The sequence below is a fragment of the Cetorhinus maximus genome, chromosome 1 (assembly GCF_964194155.1).
Source record: "Cetorhinus maximus chromosome 1, sCetMax3.hap1.1, whole genome shotgun sequence".
NCBI classification, from domain to species: domain Eukaryota; kingdom Metazoa; phylum Chordata; class Chondrichthyes; order Lamniformes; family Cetorhinidae; genus Cetorhinus; species Cetorhinus maximus.
In genome coordinates, this window is record NC_135879.1 from 131,973,218 (window position 1) to 131,992,583 (window position 19,366).

General features: G+C 46.1%; 1 protein-coding gene across 5 annotated transcripts in view; it reads right to left on the reverse strand.

Annotated features, from left to right (window-relative positions):
- rbm47 (RNA binding motif protein 47) overlaps positions 1-19,366 on the reverse strand; it is a 259,787-nt gene that overhangs the window by 189,398 nt on the left and 51,023 nt on the right. For 3 of the 5 annotated variants that reach the window (XM_078546637.1, XM_078546656.1, XM_078546665.1), the window contains exon 2: positions 1,631-1,789. The gene's annotated coding sequence lies outside the window, so the exon portion shown is untranslated. Of the gene's footprint in view, positions 1-515; positions 1,089-1,630; positions 1,790-19,366 lie in introns of those variants that run through there. The other 2 variants (XM_078546647.1, XM_078546673.1) reach the window with 1 other exon arrangement.

Consider the following 19,366-nt stretch of genomic DNA (forward strand, 5'->3'; position numbering starts at 1 on the left):
AGATTGTTTGTATGTTGGGTATTCAATTTCTAGATTGTCCACTGTATTCCATGATTAAATACAGAACTATTATTAATATCACTAAACATCTTAAAATTCTCAAGTGCCTAGCCTGATTTTCACTTTTATCTCTATTCCAGCCTCTACACACTTCACAATCTTTCCCCTGCTTTATTCGGCACCTGCAGCACTCACAGTGCTTTCAAGTAACAGGCCAATATTTTGTCAGTCTGGTGACATAAAAAACTCTGGAACATAGCAGTTCCTTCTTAATCCTCATAGAGCTTAACACAAGGAAATAAATGGAAAATTATTTTTGAAGCCATGGATCAATTTTGTAAATAGTTATTCATTTTATGCAATTTCTGATGTCAAGTTCTAAACTTACAGCTATCTAGCAGGAATTTTCAACAGTCAATACTTCTAAGAATTTACTTGTAAAGCGTGACACCAGATCTTGGTTTATGAGAGAAAAATTGAAGAGAAGAAAACAATAACCAAGAACCTTGACCTACCTCTTTTTAGATTCAGGACCTCAGACGCCAATTGTCTGCTTCTTCATTGCCACTTAGTGAGAAGTGCAAAGGGTTTGGCAGCATACAACCCACATCTTTTTTATCAAGGTTAACTCAGCAAGGAGTGCCCAGAAACTCCCTCTAATGCTATTCACTGCAGCAAAATCTGTCTTCCTTGTGTGCGTGTGTGTTTTTTTTGAAACAACACTTTGAGAGCACCAAAAGTGTAACGAAATTTCGGGAAACTTGCAATTAGACCTAGTTAATCTAAAATACCTGACTCTCGCTGACCTAAGCTGCGCATTCCATGGGGGCTAAATAGCAGCTCAGAAGCTGCAGCACTCCGAGGAAAAATTCCTAGCCAGTCTTAGAGTGTGAGGCATTATTCTCCTAAAGTTTGTTTTCAGCCCACTTCTGGCTGTTCAGCAAAGAGCTGCCAGCTTATTGTAGCCCAAACTAAGATTGTGAGGTTTAACTCACACTTTGTTTAGTCTCTCTCTTTCTTTCTTCTGGTTCCCTTTCTCCTCAAACAAGTTAAGTTTTTGTCTCATAATGCCCTTCCCCTAAAGTCACCAAACCAGAATTTTGCTGCAACACTGGCAACTTCCCGTAAATCTAAATTGTAATTTTATCCTGTTCACTGAGCCCTTATTGGCTTAAGGCCAGCCTAACATTCCAGTTGAGGTAGGAGCACAGATATCTACCTTTTCTCAAGTGCACAATGATTAAAAAGGGTGGATTGAACAAGAAACAGTGGGCATTAAGAAATTTGTTAAACGCGGTGGCTTAGAAAGGCAAAGCCATCCTGTCATCATGACAGAAACCGAGAGTTACAATGTTCTGTGGGAGAGAACACAGACTGACTTTTCCACAATGCAAAATACAAAATGCACCTGCTGGCACTACCATACAAAGAAAACTTGAAGAAAGCCATACAGTTTCAGTCAGTTTTGTGATCTCCAGCTAATTTAAATATATATAAAACATAAATACGTCTTACCTTGAATCCTTTCAGAACTTGCTTTGGCTGAATTTTTTTTTAAAAAAACAAGGTGACGTGTTACCTTAACTTGACAGACAAGAATTTTCACAAGAGAAAAACCGAGCTCACTTACCTGGGGCAAAACAAGATTTGGATTAAAACTGGCAGGTACGTCGCTAGGAGAGACCCATGACCTTTCTGATGTGTTCATAGCATCATACTGGTTGTGACTCATTCAGGAACAGGTAGCAGAAATGTTTTTCCCCCTTTTCTGTCAAGTGTTTAGGAACCACTGGGGAGAATAAAAAAAGAACTAGTATAAGAACAAATGATGCCTTTCTTAGCTTTGACACCCATCCTCCCCCCCAACTCCCATACAAGGAAATTAAACCACAGAAAAAAAATTGTCCCTACTCTCAGTTTCACAAAACCTGCCCGGAAAAGGGTTAATCTCTGAGTCAAATTGCATTAAAGTTTATAGTAAATTTGCATTAACCAATCAGAATCAGGTTTATTGCTTGTGACCAAACAGCTTGAAACAGAAATTTGATAATACCAGAAATGAGAGGCGCCTGTTAAAATCTCTATTTGCATTGTGATACACAGACTGGCTTAGATTTCAAAAACTTTTGTGACCAAAGCAAATAGGAGGGAAGGAAGCAGTCCCCCATCTAGAATATTTTCATTGGATATATAGCTGGTGTACCAGCCACACCTCCACTTTGATGAAACTCTCAAGCCCGTCAATTCGAATACATACATTTGTAACATGTCCCAACGACATATACCAGCTTGCACCTTCCACTTTTCTGATTCTGCCCTACTGTGTGGCCCCTTTCCTTTACTCCATTATTGCATCAAAGTCTTCAGCAATTGAAAGAAAGAACTTGAATTTATATAGGCCATTGTACAACCTCGGAACATCACAAACTGCTTCACAGTCAGAGAGAATCCAACTATCGCCCCTTAATGTTCAATGGCATTACCATCACTGAATCCTCCACTATTAACATCCTGGGGGTTACCGTTGACCGGTGGTAGAGGGAGTGAATGTTAGTGGGTGGATTGTCAATCAAGCGGGCTACTTTGTCCTGGACAGTGTCAAGCTTCTTGAGTGTTGTTGGAGCTGCACTCATCCAGGCAAGTGGAAGTATTCCATCACACTCCTGACTTGTGCCTTGTAGATGGTGGACAAGCTTTGGGAAGTCAGGAGGTGAGCTACTAGTCGCAGGATTCCTAGCCTTCGACCTGCTGCTGTCGCCATAGTATTTATATGGCTAGTTCAGTTCAGTTTCTGGTCAATGGTAACCCCCAGCATGTTGATAGTGGGGGACTCAGCTTTGGTAATGCTATTGAATGTCAAGGAGCGATGATTAAATTCTCCCTTGTTGGAAATGGTCATTGCCTGCTACTTGTGTGGTGCGAATGTTACTTGCCACTTGTCAGTCCAAGACTGGATATTGTCCCAGGTCTTGCTGCACTTGGACATGGGCTGCTTCAGTATCTGAGGAGTCAGGAATAGTGCTGAATAATGTGTAATCATCAGCGAACATCCCCACTTCTGACCTTATGATGGGAGGAAAGTCATTGATGAAGCAGCTGAAGGTGTTTAGGCTGAGGACACCACCCTGAGGAACTCTTGCAATGATGTCATCAAAGTGAGATGACTGACCTCCAACACCACAACAATCTTCCTTTGTGCAAGGCATGACTCCAACTAGTGGAGAGATTTCCCCCTGATTCCCATTGACTCCAGTTTTCCTATGGCTCCTTGATGCCACACTCGGTGAAATGCTGCCTAGATGTTAAGAGCAGTCATTCTCACCGCCTCACCTCACACTCAGCTCCTCCAATTTCACTACTATTACAGCCACTCTGCCTACTGCATGCAGGTGTCGTGAAAGAAAGACAAAACCTACACTTATACAACACCTTTCACGATGTCCCAAATCACTTTACAGCCAACTAAATACTTTTTAGTTATAGTCACTGGTGTAATGTAGGCAATGTTATCAAGTGACAGAGCAGGCTCCTGCTCCTTACACCTATGTTATTATGTCATTCTGGATGGATGAGGTGAACTGAGCCAAATGGCCTTTGTCATCCATAATTATCTTTCGAACAAAGGGTGGAATCACGGCTGGAGTTGTTTATTTTGCTGCTGATGAAAGTTTACTGTGGACGGGCTTTGTGGGGTGAGATTGCTAGGACAGGGGCGTGTAATGGGCTCATAGTGAATCAGTAACCTGTTTTACACTGCACAATGATTCTCAAGAGTCTTTTCTAGTGTCTTCAATCTTGTACTTTAGTCTACTTACCTATTGTCCCATTCTATCTTGGTGCTATTTATGAGTTTTTTGAGGCATTGAAATATCCTGATAAAGTTGTGTTGTATAGTAGATATTGAAAATATATTGTAGTGGAAAGTAGCAATCAGCAGAGTCTTCAGACTTGCTAATCAAGAAAACACAGATATAATTGTGAACCATTCAGTCTTTGTGCTCTAGCCTCTTAAAAGTTGTGTTGCACAGAGACACCTTAGGGCTCAAATGCTTCTCACTAACAGTGAGGACCTATGTTGTTCAATCATTCCACTTTGTTGCTCAGGAGTCTTTTGATCTTTCCACCCTGTGAGATCATTAACAAAATAGAATCCAATTACACCCCTTGAATGGAATAATTATATTGAATAATATCATGCACCCAGGCAGAAGAAAGTCTTCTGGTTCTTCTACAGAATGGAAAAGATCTTGAGCAGTTTAGCTGGGTTGCAAGAATTGAATCTTTCCCCCCAAAATATGAATTTACTGTCACAATGTCCATATGGTGCAATGTGCAAACCATATTTTTGAGTGCTGAGGCTGTCACTAAAATCAGTGTTATTGTCTGTAAAGTGTTATAAATAACTAATGGGATATTTTTCTGTCAAATTAACAATATTGCACGATGCTGTTAAAGTAAAAATTGTACTCTCTGGTTTGTTTAATAGTCTCTGTGGGATCACCTATAGGACACACACCAACTAACACTGCATCATACCGTTGTTGCTCTTAATATTAATGACCCATGCTGCATATGTATCTGACGATATTTGCAACCGGTGCCAACAATTATCATTATGTTAGGGTCATTCTGTGATTGTTTGAATTGAATGGTGATTCTTGAAAAGAAAAAAAAATATCATCCATGATTGAAGGGGAGGGTTAAAGTGTGAGGTGGGGGTTGGTGATGGGGAGGAATAAGGGGCCGGGAAATAAGGGAAGCACCGGGGCCCTTGATTTCCTTTATTGGACTCTAATTCCCCTTGTTTCTGATACATTTGTGTGTGTGTGTGTGAGTGTGGGTGTGTGCGCGTGCGTATGTCTGTGTGTGTGTTTGTAATGCTTGACGTGTTTTTATTATTTTTCTTGGGTTTAGTGGTTAAAAATTTTGCTCTTTCTTTGACTCAGGAAAACTTTGGCCATCTGCCACCTTGTTGCCCACTCACTTACCTGTCCGTATCTCTTTGTACTCTCTCTGTTTCCTCCTCATAGCTTACAATTCTACTTGGTTTTGTACCATCAGCAAAATTAAACACATTACTCTCTGTCTCTTTGTCTAAGCTATTAGTATGGATCATAAATAGCTGATGCCCCAGTGCTGATTCTTGTGGCACTCCACTAGTCACAGCCTATGAGCTTGAGAGTGCTCCCTTTATGTCTACTCTTTGCTTCCTGTCTGTTAACCTAGCTTCTATCCATGCTAATATATTACTTCTAATTCCTTGACCCCTTATCTTGCCTAATAACCTTTAGTGCGGTGCCTTATCAAATGTCTTTTGGAAATCCAGGTATATTACTTCTTGTGGTTTCCCTTTATCCACCTTCCTAATTACATCCTCAAAACACTAATAAATTTGCCAAACATGATTTCCCTTTCATAAAACAATGTTGACTTTCTCTGATCACGCTATGCTTTTCTAAGTGCATCGTTAAGACCATCTCAATAATAGATTCCAGCAATTGCCTGATAACTTATGTCAGGCTAACTGGCCTGCAGTTCCTTGTTTTCTCGCTCTCTTCTTTCTTGAATAGTGGTGTTACATTTGCTAACTTCCAATCTGCTGGGACCATTCCAGAACCTAGGGGATTTTGGAAATTCATAGCCAGCGCAGCCAGTATCTCTGCAGCTTTCTCTTTTAGAATCCTAGGATATAAACCATCAGGTCCTGAGGATTTGTCAGATTTTAGTCCCTTAAGTTTCTCCAGTACTTTTTTTCTGCTGATATTCAGTTCCTCACTTTCCTCACTCTTTTTAGCACCTGGGTTACCCTCTATTTCTGATATGCAACTTGTGTCTTCAATGTGAAGACAGACACAAAATATTTGTTCAATGTCTCTACCATTTCCTCATTCCCAATGATAATTTCTCCTGTCTCTGCTCCTAAGGTTCTAGGGGACCAAAGTTTACTCCAGCTACTCTCTTCCTTTCTATGTTCTTGCAAAAGCTCCTACAATCTGTTTTTATATTCCTGGCTGCTGTATTCTATTTTTCCCATTTTTATCAACTTTTTGGTGGCCCTTTGCTAGTTTTTAAAACATTCCCAATCCTCAGACTTGCCATACTCTTTTCCACATTGTAAGCCTCTTCTTTTAATCTAATACTATCCTTAACTTCTTGAGTAAGCCGCAGTTGGATCCTTCTTGCTGAATTTTTGTTTTTCAATGGAATGTATTTTTGTTGAACATTTTGAATTTTTTCTTTAAGTGTTTCCCACAGTTTATTTATGGCTATATCTTTTAGCCTATTTACCCAATCAACTGTAGCCAGCCCTCTCTTCAAACCTATGGGCAGAATTTTCCATGCCCGCTGGGGGCATGAGCAGGCAATATGACAGTAAGGTTGAAAATCAGATTCACAACATGGTGAAGCCAGTTTGCAATTGTTTGCTCTGCCTGTCAATGGCGGGCTGCGTTTCCCGCCCCTGGACATCGGGAACCTCATTGTAATACATCTGCCTATCACTATAAGTCCAGCCTGCCGGAATCATTCCCCCATGCAGGATCAACCAGGCATGTCAGCATGTATAAGGCATGCACTTGGCGGGTTGCACTTTGAGGGGATCTTGGAGGTGAGTGCACAGTAAGGTTGCACAGTACTCACCAGGGTCGCCTGTTGGACGACTTTAAGGCTGAAGTGACTTGTGGGGACGGGGTGACAAGGGCTGCACTGCAGTTGGGGCAAGTTTGGGGGCGGGCAAGGGCTGCACTGCGGTTTAGGCGAGTTGTGGGGCCAAGGGCTGCACTGTGGTTGAAGGTAGTGCACAAGCACGTGTGGGGTGGCGGGGAGGGAAGCGGCCATGCATTAGGGAAACCTTGGTTAAAGTGACCACTCCTCCACAACTGAGACAGTTCAGGTGCAGCCACATTGACATGCTTGGAGTCAGGCCTCTAGCTTGTCTGCCCACTCAAGCAAAGCAGAGTCATGAAAGTGCCACCAAATGCATCTGAACTTTTCACCCCTTGGGCACAGATTGCAAACTAATGAACATTTTAGTGGACTACAGAACAGTTGGGTGGCTGGGCACATTGCACAATCTCCTTGCTGAAGCAGGCCATGGAGCAGTCACTGGAGGATTGGAAAACTGCCAATGTAACACCCTTATTCAAAAAGGGAGACAAAAAACAGGCAACTATAGGCCAGTTAACTTAACATCTGTCATTGGGAAAATGTTGGAGTCTATTATAAAGGATGTAATAGCAGAGCATTTAGAAATGCATAATATAACCAAGCAGAGTCAGCATGGCTTCATGAAGAGGAAATCATGCATGACAAATTTATTAGAATTCTTTGAGGAGGTAACAAGTAGGATAGATAAAGGGGAACGAGTAGATGTAATATATTCAGATTTCCAAAAGGCGTTCGATAAGGTGCCACACATAAGGCTACTTAATAAGATAAGAGCCCATCGTGTTGGAGATGTAATCTCAGACTAAGGGGACGCCCATTTAAAACAGAGATGAGGAGGAATTTCTTCTCTCAGAGGGTAGTCAATCTGTGGAATTCTTTACCACAGAGGGCTGTAGAGGCTGGGTCGTTAAGTATATTCAAGGCTGAGATAGACAGATTTTTAATCAGTAAGGGAATCAAAGGTTATGAGGAAAAGGCAGGAAAGTGCAGTTGAGGGTTATCAGATCAGCCATGATCTCATTGAATGGCGGAACAGACTTGATGGGCCAAATGCCTCGTGGCTTACAGAGAGCAGAGATGATGGAGAAGAGAGCGATGGAGGCACCTGGCTGCGTAGAAGGAGGAGCAGCACCCTCAGGAAGAAGAAGCGGATGGGGTTCCATTTGCACATGTAGATGGTGCACATGCCACTGAACAGCCACAGTGAGCTGTCACTGATCAGTGCCTAGCTAGGTCCAGTGTCTGTAGATGCCACCTTTCATTCTTGCAGATGACCGAGAACCAGTGTCACTGAAGACTGCGCATGTCTAGGGAACTGCCAGCTGCTGCAGGATATAGCACCACGGGGACATGGAGGGCATCCACTGCCAGTTGCTGTGAAAGTGACCACAGCGCTCAATTTTTATGCCAGTGGCTCCTTTCAGGGCTCCATGGGTGACCTCTGTGGAATATCACAAGCCTCTACCCACAAATGCATCCATGAGTTCACGGATGCCATTTTTTGCGAAGGCACACAACTTTTTGCATTTCACCCGGGACCAGGAAAGACAGGATGGAAGAGCGCTAGGATTTGCCCAGATCTCAGGTTTGGCACAGGTGCAGGTTGCCATCGACAGCACTCACATAGTGCTTAGATCTCTGTGGCAACAAGATGTTAACTACATTAACCGCAAAGGGTTCCATTCGCTGAATATGCAGCTGGTGTGCGACCACCACAAATGCATCCTGCAGGTCTGCACACGGTTTCCAGTGAGTGTCCATGACTCCTACATTCTCAGTCGGTCACAGATCCCTGACGTCTTCCAGGATCCACAGAGGCTGCAGGGTTGGCTCCTCGGGGACAAGGGCTACCAACAGAGGATGTAGCTGACGACACCTGTGCGGTGGCCTCAGACTTCAGCAGAGTGGTGCTATAATGAGGCTCATGCTGCAACTCACACCTTAAAAGAGCAAACAATCTGGGTGCTGAAACTGAGTTTCTGGTGCCTGGGCCGGTCTGGTGGAGCCCTGCAATATAATCCAGAGGGTGTCACGCATCGTCATTGTCTGCTGCACCCTTTACAACCTGGCGCTGCAACGGGGTGAAGAGCTGGCTGAGGAGGAGATGGAGGAGCTGCACATCTCCTCCGATGAGGAGGGCGTCAACGGGGATGAGGGTGAGGAGGTCCTCGGAGGCGGCGATGAGGTCATCGCACTGGCCAGGTGAGGCAGGCGTGCTCGGAGGCTCTCATAGCTGCTAGATTTATGGAAGATGATGACGACATATAGTGAGGAGACACCATAGATCCTCACATTGCATCTGTGAACGTTTGACTCCAGTCTGGCTGACGGCAGCACACATACCCTCTGTGAGAATACTGCTGTCATAGAGACACAGTGGAGGCACTAATAGTCAATCGACTGCAGGAGGATGATGAACATATGCAGTGAGGACACCACAGATCTACATATAGCCTCTGCGAATGTCTGACTCCTGTCTGTCTGAGGGCAGCTTGCTTGCACTTTGTGATCAGGGTCATATCACGGAGACGCAGCTGTGAAACTTTAAATGCACCTGATCCTTTGTCAGCCTTCAGCACCTGACCCCTTCAGGAGCACAGCCTCATTGGTCACAGATGCTGACGAGATGGGGGCCAGCCTCACCTTAAAAGGTGCTGAGAGCACACAGAATGACGGAACTCTGTGACACCTGCCCACAATGTTCTGGCAGCAATGACCAGCGCTGTCGAGGTGCAGGCATCAGTAATGTGTCCAGGGAGTGTGAGGCCAGACCATCACTTTGGTCTGAAGGTTACACACTTCACAGGGAAGAGGCCCTGGACTGAGACACCTGCCTTTATCTTGTGCAGGAACCAAGGTTTCACATCTGAGTGACATGAACACTGCTCATCATAACAAGGAGCCATACACAGGGAGACATTCTTGGGAGTTTATTTACAATAGTGAACATTACGTAGAAATGGTTAACACCTGTGCCCAGGCTGTACAACTATATCATCTTAACCATTCTAACCCTGCCGCTATGTCTTGGTGCTCCCCGGACATCCACAGCGGAGGTGGTGGCAGCCAGCTGACTGTGACGCCCTGTCTGTGATGACCTTAGTGGGTGTCCTCTTGAGGGCCCTGGCCTGCATTCGGGGTCCAGCTGTGTGGCAGTGGTACCCTCCAGCCTGTGGAGCTGGAGCTGCTGGGGTCAGAGGTGGTTCGGATCGGCCGGACACTCCCAGAGTCACTTGGGCGAATGGGCACGGAGTGTGCACACGCTGATCCTCCTCTCTATGGGTGCCTGAGGACCTCTGGTTGATTCCTTAAGTAGAAGGGGAAGCTGGAGTGAGATCAAGCTGCCCCGCACCCCTCTCGTGTACACATTTATGGCATCAGCGATGGAGTTCAGCCCGTGCAGCAATGCAGGAGTGATGCCCTGGACCAAGGTCTCCATGGTGGCCGTCATCCCACCAGTATTGACCTTGTTGCGTTGGCATGCAGGCGCTATCACCTTAGACTGAATGCAGATGGTCTCCTACATTGTGTCTTGCAATCTGAGGAGTGCAGCGGACATCCCTTCCTGATGTTCCCAAGCTTGTCTTTGCAGCTCCAGCAACTGACATATGACCAAATCCAGAGGCCAGTCACCCAATTCGGACTCAGCAGATTTCTGGCCTCCAGCAGTGCTCCAAGTGCTGGGAACCTGGGAAGTCCCTGCCTCCTCCTGCTGTGGATCAGAAAGTGCGATGTACTCCCCAGATGGTGATCCCAAGGCTACTCTAAAGCTAGGTCCCACCGAGGTGTGTGTCTCTGCGCTGGTGGAGGGTGTGGGTGAGTGCTGTGATGGGACTTCAATGAAGTGCCTTCAGATTCCTCTTCAGAGGTTTTTTCAGGGTTTGATTGGAGGTCCAGGGTCATTCACTCCATTGGCTGTCTCCCAGATATGCCTGCAAAATCAAGGGGAGATAATTAATGCATGGCAGGAGTCTGCGGAACAGGGGAAGTAAAGCATGGCATGCTTATCTGAAGGATGTTGCACTGCTGGACCCTCACTTGGTAGAGCACCGCCAACCTCACCGTCAGCACAGGAATGGTCCAGATCCTCACCAGCCGGATGGCTCTGCTTTCAAAGTCTGTGAGAACCTTGATTTCAAGCATTCCTCCACCAGCCTGCGACCTCTCCCTCGTCATGTGCCAGCTTGTCCTGCATGAAGACAGATGAAGAGACAGATGATAAGTATGCCTGGCATGTGTGTGTGGTGAGTGGTCCAATGGATGGGATGAGGACAATGAAGGTACATGTGAGAGAGTGAATGGCGATGTCCCTTAAACCGGCAGTGAGTGAGGGTCCTGTGGATGTGTGATGGGTTTGTGAGTGTGTGAGTTGAGAGTGATGTGAAGAGTGATTTACCCTGACGGAACGGAGGAGATCATTCATCCTCTTGCGGCACTGGGTGGCTGTCCACTTTTGCAGGGTGTTGGCATGGACCACCCCTGCCATTGTCTCCCAAGCCAGATTGGTGATGTTGCTGCCCATCCTGCAGCCAGAGTGGGGTGGTATAGGACATCAGGGCAGGCCTCCACGGTATCCAAAAATTGCTCAAGGGATGTATCACTGAATCGCGGGGCTGCAGTCTTCTTGTTTTTTAGGGCCATGTCTTCTGGGCGGCAGTCGTGAGCTGGGAGCACTGAGAAGTGTGCGCTGGCCTGCACTTTAAATATGGTGCTCGTCGTGATGAAGAGTTGAGGTGATGGCGTGGCAGGCGAATGAGAGCCCGTCCGCCATGGAAACGGCATGTTTCCTAGGATTGCATGATTAATGAGGTGGGATTGAGACGATACAGATCGAAAACCCACCATTGCGGGTGGGAAAAACTTTCTTTTTCCCGCCTGCTACCACACTTGGTGCAAATCTGGGATGATTCCACCCAATGTTATTGGCATTTTTAAAGATCAAGGTTCTAGTTTGTGATTGGAGTATGTCACTTTCAAACTTAGTATGGAATTCAATTGTATTATGATTTCTATTTCTCTGTGGATATTTTACTATGAGGTTACTACTCCTGGTTCATTACACAATGGAGGTCTTATGGTGACTCCGAACCAGAAGTTTCAGGCTTTAGTCCCACACCAGGACTTGACTGCCAAGGAAGATATGTTCATAACGGAGCCAAACAGGTTAAACATCTACCTGCAAATCCTCCCAACACATGCCAATGGCAGGCAGTAAGAGTGGGAGAGATTCCTGGTCAGCCATTTGATGGGAAGAATGTTGGAGCCTCTACAATCACAATCCATAGCTCCAGACCACAACGTACATGTAAAAGTGCATGTTGCCACAGCAACTTGGACTCCTTAAGTGAATTGTAACACACATCACCATTACACAATACTAAACATAAAATGGCTTTTTCCCTAGTTGGTTCCACAAAGCATTCCTCCAGGAAACTGTCACAAAAACATTCTATAAACTCTTCTTCTGGACCACCCCAGCCAATTTGACTGGTTCACTTCATATGAATATTAAAGTACCCACAATTCTTACATTGCCTTTGTTACAGGCTCTAATAACTTCTTGTTTAGTGTTCTGCCCAACAGTATAACTGCTATTAGGGGACCTATAAACTACTCCCACCAGCATTTTCTGACTTGTTATTCCTAATCTCCACCCACCTAATTCTACTTCCCTGATCTTCTGAGTCGAGATCCTTCCTCACTAAAGTCCTACTATCAGGGCTACCCTTCCTCCTTCGCCATTCTGTCTGTCTTTTCAAAATATTGGGCTGGATTTTACAGTTTCCAGTGGGGTCAGGGAGGCAAAATGGGAAGTGCATGGTCTGCTCACTCCTGTCCCTGCTATTTCAGCACAGTGCATCAGGCACCAGCCGTTTAGTGGCTGCATGGTGGGAAAGCCGGCCAATCAGCGCAGGGAAGGGGGGGGGCTCCAAGCCCAACAGGGCATGGAGGGCGTGACGTTCAGCAGGTGCAGGGTTCAGCTCTGAACCGGAAGTCGGTCACAGCCACCCATTTAAAGGCACACTGACATTGGGTTGGTGGCAACTTAAAGCGGAATCCACGTTTAGTGTCAGCACTCTTTGAAGAAGGCAGCACCCATAGCGAACACTGAAGCAGTGGAGCAGCAGCAGATGGGAGCATGTTTTTCCATTGTGGGGACTGTTGTGCCAGCAGTGCCTCATTTTGGACTCTTGCCAGGGAGGAACACTGCTGTCCCAATCCCCTTCTGAATAATAAGTGTTAAGGAAACTAATCATATTCTACCCTTTAACTCTGTTTGTCTCTCCACAGAGGCTGAAAGACAACCTGACTATTTCCTGCGCTTTCTGCTTTAACCCTCACCACCTCTTGCAGCTGCCAGGCCTAATGGGGGTGGGGCTCAGATCACAAACAGCCCCATGATGCAACAGTGACTCCCAACTCGTCCTCAGACTCGTCCTCAGATTTGTTGTCAGAGGATGCGACTCGTTCCATTAGATCATCCTCTGTCAGGGCCATCTCTCTCTGGAGTGCCAGGTTGTGTATGACACAGTAGACCACAACGATTAGAGAGACATGAGCTGGAGAATATTGCACAGAGATGCCTGCACAGCCCAAGCACCAAAATAATATTTTGAGTAGCGATGGCCCTGGTAGGTACATGGCTCTCACTATAACACATCTCACCCTCTGCCTCCAGGGATCTCACTGGGGTCACGAGCCATCTCTTCAGCAGGTATCCCTTGTCTCCAAGAAACCAAGCCTCCAATGAGTCTGGTGGACAAAACATCCGTGGCACCGGGAGTGCCTAAGGATGTAAGAGTTGAGACTACTGTCAGGATAGCAGACACACAACTACATGATCCTTTGATGAAGTTGAACATTGATGAGATGAAAATCATTACGATTGACAAATTCCCTGGCTGTATTTTATGTAAGAGTGTGCGGGTGTGCGGCCAGCCCTACTTATAGTCGTAAAATCGAGGCCATTGTACATCCTGGAATATTTATTTCCCATCTGTAGTCACCATATAACCAATGGGCTGAATTATACAAGTGCCATGCCCCACCGGCTAAAAGGTTAAGGGGGGCTGCCCACCTAGGGGACGAACAACTGCCATGCAATCATTTCATAGTCAAATGGCAGTTAATAGGCTGGAGGTGAGATTCCCACCCCTCAGCACAGGAAGGCCCACCTCAAAGAGCTGCTGGCCAATCAAAGGCTGGACTCTCTCGATGTACAGTAGCACCACCGGGAATGGTGGGCACTGTCGGTACTGCACTTGGGCAATGAGGTGGCAATCTGCGATGGATCAGAACTTTGTAACTGTTCAGGGATCGGTGAGGGGATTGGGGACCAGGGTTTGTGAGGCCATGTGGAGAGGCCAACCTGGGAGCCGGGAGGGGGGTTTACACCTTTAGGGGGCTCTCTGATAGGCCAAGGGGGCCAGTTAACAAGAAACCTTTCTGTCCACCACCAGCCAGGCTAGCCGCTTGGCATGGGCCTCTCTTGCTGCAAGTTAAATGCCAGTGGCAGTGGGATGAGGCTCTTAATTGGGCACTAATTGCCCACTTAAGGGCCTCATCAATAGGAAGGTGACGGGTGTGGAGTGGGGTCGAGGGCTTGATGAAATGGAAGAGGGATCCAAGGGAGGACAGAGGGAGGGATTGGGATCACACAGGAGTGGAAAAGGAAAGGGTCTGGCATCCTGGGTGTAGTGGGGGTGGTGGGGACAGTCAGTCAAGGATAGGAAACGAGTGGCCACAACTGCCCACATTGGGTCCATCACAAAGTGTTGACTGGCAGATCCTTTATAGACTTTGAATTCACGTACATCATTTTGATTATCTCTGCTGAGAGTGACCTCAGGCAATCTCCCGTACAATGCATTGAAGGAAGCGCCAGCTGAGCCTGCAAGTTCAGCCATGTCCCACAGAGTGGCGAGTACAACACTGGATACTAACACAAATATTAAATAAAGAACGAATGCAAACACACATCATTATTTCTTCCACAATAAAGAAAATGTCCCTAACTCTCCTGTAACAGCGTATGCCAATAATGAGGCATTTAGTCCCAAGATGGTTGTGGTTGTTGGAGGTCAGTCAACTCGTCTCAGCTCCAGGACATCACTGCAGGAGTTCCTCAGGGTAGTGTCCTAGGCCCAGCCATCTTCAGCTGCTTCATCAATGACCTTCCTTCCATTATAAGGTCAGAAGTGGGGATGTTCGCTGATGATTGCGCAATGTTCAGTAACTCCTCAGATACTGAAGAAGTCCATGTCCAAATGCAGCAAGACCTGGACAATATTCAGACTTGGGCTGACAAGTGACAAGTAACATTCACGTCACACAAGTGTCAGGCAATGACCATCTCTAACAAGACAGAATCTAACCATCCATCATGATGTTCAATGGCATTACCATCCCCCATTATCAACAACCTGGGAGTTACCATTGACTAGAAACTGAACTGGACTTGCCATATAAATGCAGAGCGGGATTTTCTGGTCTTGCCCACCGACAGGATTTACCAGTGCTGCCGAAGTTCATGGACTTTCGGCCAGCTCACCGCATCGGCACAAGCGCATGGGGAGGCCACCACCTGCAAGTTTACTTTCAAATCACACAGCACCCTGATTTGAATTATATCACTGCTCCTTCACTGTCACTCAGTCAAAATCCTGGAACTCCCTCCCAAAAACACTGTGGCTATACCTACACTACAAGGACTACAGTCGTTTAAGAAAGTGGCTCACCATCCCCTTCTCCAGGGAAATTAGGATTGAGCAAAAAAAAATGCTGGCCTTGTCAGTGACATCCACACCCCAGGAATTAATTTAAAAAGTCTCTGTGCTGTGATGCAAAACCTTGGATTATATTTTTTCGTCGGTGTGATCGTTTGAATTATAATCACAGCAAATTTAAAAGTAGTTTAAAAACTGAATTACAACTTTTTATCTGGTCTAGGAATTATTTGATTAAGAAAACTAAGCGAAGAGTTAATGGAATTTTATGGTACCTCAATTATATATCATTACATTTCAATACTTATAAAATGCTAATTAGGTGATCAACAAAATGCAACGCACCTTCACAAGCCTAAATGTATTTGTTGCCAATACAGACTATGACTACACGGTAGGGGCTCATTCTTTGGGGATGTTTATTCTACTGGTTAATGAGTCACGGTGGTACTTGAAGAAGTGGTATCACTGGGTTAGACGTTTGTTTTCAGGACTTGATAAAGAAAGATTGCAATCTAGGAATCCAGGAGGCTGGTCCTCTGAAATAATCATAGAAGCATGGAATGATACAGCACAGAAGGAGGCCATTTGGCCCATCATGCCTGTAGCAGCTCCTCAGTGGAGCTATCCAGTTACGCCTTTATCATTTATAAAAACAAAAAGCTAAAAGCTACTGCGGATGCTGGAAATCCAAAACAAAAACAGAATTACCTGGAAAAACTCAGCAGGTCTGGCAGCATCGGCGGAGAAGAAATCAGTTAACGTTTCGAGCCTTCATGGCCCTTCGGCAGAACTGAAGCATAGTTAGAAGAAGGGAGATATATAAACTGGTTTAAGGTGGGTGTGGGGGGGGGGGGGTGCAGAGAGAGACATTGAGGGTGTGGTGATTGTAGAGATGGGCAGATAATCAAAAGATGTCACAGACAAAAGGGCCTTTTGTCTGTGACATCTTTTGATTATCTGCCCATCTCCACAATCACCACACCCTCAATGTCTCCCACCACCCCCCCCCCCCCCACCCCCCCCACACCCACCTTAAACCAGTTTATATATCTCCCTTCTTCTAACTATGCTTCAGTTCTGCCGAAGGGCCATGAAGGCTCGAAACGTTAACTGATTTCTTCTCTGCCGCTGCTGCCAGACCTGCTGAGTTTTTCCAGGTAATTCTGTTTTTGTTTTACGCCTTTATCATTTATTCTTTTATGGAATAGGACGAGTGTTTCATACCCATCAATTGTAAACTTTACCAGCCTGACTGTAATACATTGTTTTTATATAAGAATTTTCAGATGGTATTTGATTAAGTGCCAGGCAAAAAAGATAGTTAGAAAAAAATAACTGTATGGTATTTGGGGGAAGCAAAGAACTTGTGTTTATATACAACTTATGTTTTCTGAACATTTCTGATCAATGAGTTACTTTGGAAGGGTAGTCACTATTGTTATGTAAGCAAATTCATTTGTATAAAGTAATGTCTCATAAATTGCAAATGAATGAATAACCAATCCATTTTTGATGATACTGGTCAAAAAAATAAAATGCCTAGAAATTTATTTGTTCACTTGAACTGGCAAATGGAGCTTTGTTGTCTCATCTAAAGGACACCACATCAGCAATGTAATGTACCCTCAACCTATAACCTTCTGGTTTAGAGATAAAAGTGAGGCAAGTAGAGAAAACCACCTTTGATTTGGACCATGAGAAGCCAATGCATGTGGCTGGTGAATAGGCCCCACCAAATCCACCTATGCAGATTCATAACAATATATAACAGATAATAGTGGTGTTCCAAAACTCATATGTAAAAAAGGGGAAAAGAACATCTTCATTCTGCTTTAATATGGCTTTAGTGTGCTTCAGCTCTTTTAACATTCAGTTCTGTAATCCAGGATGTGTCTGTCCTGCCTGTGCTGTCAACAAGAGAGTTTCTAGTTAAACTGCTATGGTTTTTGTGTGTAAGCATGTAAACAGACAGGAAATAAAAAGAAAAAAACTACAAATGCCAGAAGGTTGAAATAAAAACACATGTTATTAAAAAAGGCGGCAGCTGGTCAGTAAGCACTTGTGTGAGAAAAGGAGGGTTCAACAGTAATGACGACTGAGAGATGAACTGGCATTTCTGTATGGCTGGGGAAACAAAAGAAATGGGGATGAGCAAGGAGAGAACCAACAGGCACAGAAGGTGGGATTTTCCATCCCGAGGCTAAGTCCTATGGTGGGGCAGGGACTGGAAGTGTTTCTTCTGGCCACATAGGCCGGTAGGAATTTGCGCCAAACCATGCAATGCTGGCCTAATTAATTATGCAGTCAGGGATTTCCGATGTTTCGTGCAGCAGGGCAGGCTGGATGACATGCACCCTGCCGTCAGATGGCACCCGGACATCAACTTACCCACCGTTGAAGGAGGAGATGGCCTGTCAATCGCAGGGAGCTCTGCCCCCGCCCCCCCACCACCCCCCCCCCCCCCTCCCCCCCAACCAGGTTCAGAGACGCTACCCTTGATGTGCTGCTCAATGCAGTGGAGGCCCAGAGGGATGTCCTCTACCCCGAAGATGGAAGGAGGAGGCCAAGCTGTGTAACCAACCCTGCATGGGAGGAAGTCACCAGGGTGGTCAGTGCCCATGGCCTCCACCAGAGGACTATCCTGCAGGGCAAGGAATAGATGAATGGCCCCATCCATGCCGCCAGGGTAAGTGAACCCTCAACTGTTCACACTCACCTCACTGAACGGTAGAGAGGACTTGGGCCTCAGTGGCAAGAGCACCATCCGTGCTGCCCATGCATAAAAGAGCTACTCAACGTGATAAGGTGATGCCTCAAAGCCCCACTGCAGTCCATCTAGTCTGCAGATGGAGAGGCCACTGCGTGATCCTGACCCTTCCACACAGAGAGCTCAGATGCTGTCTGGAAGGCGGGTAGGGGGTGGGGGCATGAAGGTGGTTAGGTGTTGAGGGCACCAACAAGCACTGCAAAGGACATGCCTCTGTGAGCCTTTTCCTTTTATCCGCATGGGCTCACCGCTCCGGAGGGCGCTGACCCAGAACCCTTGTGGACAACCTGCAATGCATCGATCAGATGGCACACAATCCCGTGGGTTCTTTGTAAGAGTGGAAGCATGAGAAAGATACATGAAATCCAATTGCTCTTAAGTCCATCTTCTCTCTTTGCGCAGGAAAAGTTGAGGCACAACAGGAGAGAGAAAGAAGACGAAAGGGGGCCACCTGACCTCAAGAATCTCATTGAGCTCGAGGAGCGGGCAGCCCAGCTGGCAGGGTAGGAACCAGACCGAGCCTACGGAGATGGAGAGTTTAGTGGGCGTCCTCCATCCAGAAAGGATCCATGCATAATGTAATCACATAGAACCCTAAGGGTCATAGAAACCGAAGGTTCCCCCATGTTGGAGACAGCTCATAAAATCACTCATATTCTCTTCTCTCACTTACAGGTGCCAGCAGGAAGAAGAGAAGACCAGAAGAAGCAGCCTTGTCCAGCAATGTCTCCAGCCCACAGAGGACCGAGGACATTGTGGAACAGGAAGAAATTGCACCTGTAGAGACGTCACATCAGTCAGTTGCACCCTCCACCAGCGCAGACACACACACCTCGGTGGGTACTAAATGTTGTTCAGGCAGGGTCTCACAATCTGGTGGTCACCGCACGGACATGTGCCCGCAGCAGGAGGAGGCAGGGTCATCCAAGTTCACCAACACTCAGAGGACTGCTGGGGAAGATGCGTCTTCGATGTCCAAGTCGGATGACAAGTCTCTGGGATGGACTCTGTATGAGACGCTGGGGAAGGTGCAAGAAGTGAAGGAACATCAGGCAAAGGTGTTGGAGGCCCTCAACAGAGTGGCACATGAGGCGGAGGAGTCCATCATCTTTTTGGCTGACAAAGTGGTGCCCGCATGTGCGAGCATCAAGGTTTCCATGGGGAGGGTGGCGGATGCCATGAAGAACCTGGTCCAGCAGGACAC